This window comes from Alexandromys fortis, unplaced genomic scaffold (genome assembly GCF_014885135.2).
Source record: "Alexandromys fortis isolate MF-2015 unplaced genomic scaffold, M_Fortis_MF-2015_v1.1 scaffold_141, whole genome shotgun sequence".
NCBI classification, from domain to species: domain Eukaryota; kingdom Metazoa; phylum Chordata; class Mammalia; order Rodentia; family Cricetidae; genus Alexandromys; species Alexandromys fortis.
In genome coordinates, this window is record NW_026068060.1 from 1,471,690 (window position 1) to 1,472,628 (window position 939).

General features: G+C 36.3%; 1 long non-coding RNA gene across 1 annotated transcript in view; it reads right to left on the reverse strand.

Moving 5' to 3' along the window:
* Positions 1-382: 382 nt before the first annotated feature.
* Positions 383-939, reverse strand: part of LOC126487433 (uncharacterized) — a 15,708-nt gene continuing 15,151 nt past the window's right edge. Inside the window, exon 3 of the long non-coding RNA XR_007588381.1 lies at positions 383-810. This is a non-coding gene — a long non-coding RNA (uncharacterized lncRNA). The remainder of the gene's footprint in view (positions 811-939) is intronic.

Genomic DNA, 939 nt, shown 5'->3' on the forward strand with positions numbered 1-939 from the left:
TCCTTTGTTGTATAGAAATAAAAATATGAATAAGTATTTCAAACTTTCTATTTGGAATCCAGTTAGTTTGCAATTTTCACATCTACTGCTCTGAAATTCTACTTCATGATAGAATTCTACTAGGTTAATTCCACTTCTGCTTTAGCATTAAAAATCAAGTTAACTTTTCAATTACATATCTGTTTTATAAATGTGAACCGTGTTAGTACCTAAATGAAGAGTCTAGCATTAATTTTAAGTTTGCCTTTTCAAAAAAAAAAAAGATATTTATACATTAACCAAATATTAGGTTCTGGCCTCAGTGAGAGAGAATCAAGTTTTAGTATCATTACCAAAATGTAATAGAAAAGACAAACACATTAATGAATATACAGTCCTTTATTGTGATATGGTAGTACATACTTTCTTGGGTCATTAGAGGTGTAGATGCTGCTATCTCACTTGAGTATACCAGGAAGGATTGCCATAGAAGAGAAACAAAAACCAAATCTCAAAGACTTAGGTGGGAATCTTATTTTAGAAATTAGAGGTAAAATCAAACAAAGAAAGGAAAACATTCTATTGTATAGTATTTGACAGATTTAGGTGTCAGTTCATGTTGGAACATGAAACAGGAATAGAGGAGAGCAAGGGAATTCTGAGTGCTCACGAGAAAACTCCAAGAAATGGGGACAAGAGTCTTGTGGCATCAGTTTCTTCAAAATAAAGAATTGTTCCCTCCTTCTGCTCCTCCTTGGGACATTGGGAGCTCAGTCCAGTGCTCCAGTGTGGGTCTCTGTCTCTATCTCCATCCATCTCCAGATGAAGGTTCTATGGTGATATGCAAGATATTAATCAGTATGGAAAATATGAGCAAAGAAGTCAGGACCACGAGGGGTGCACCCACCCACGGAGACAGTGGGGCTGATCTATTGTGAGCTCACCAAGGCCAGCTGGACT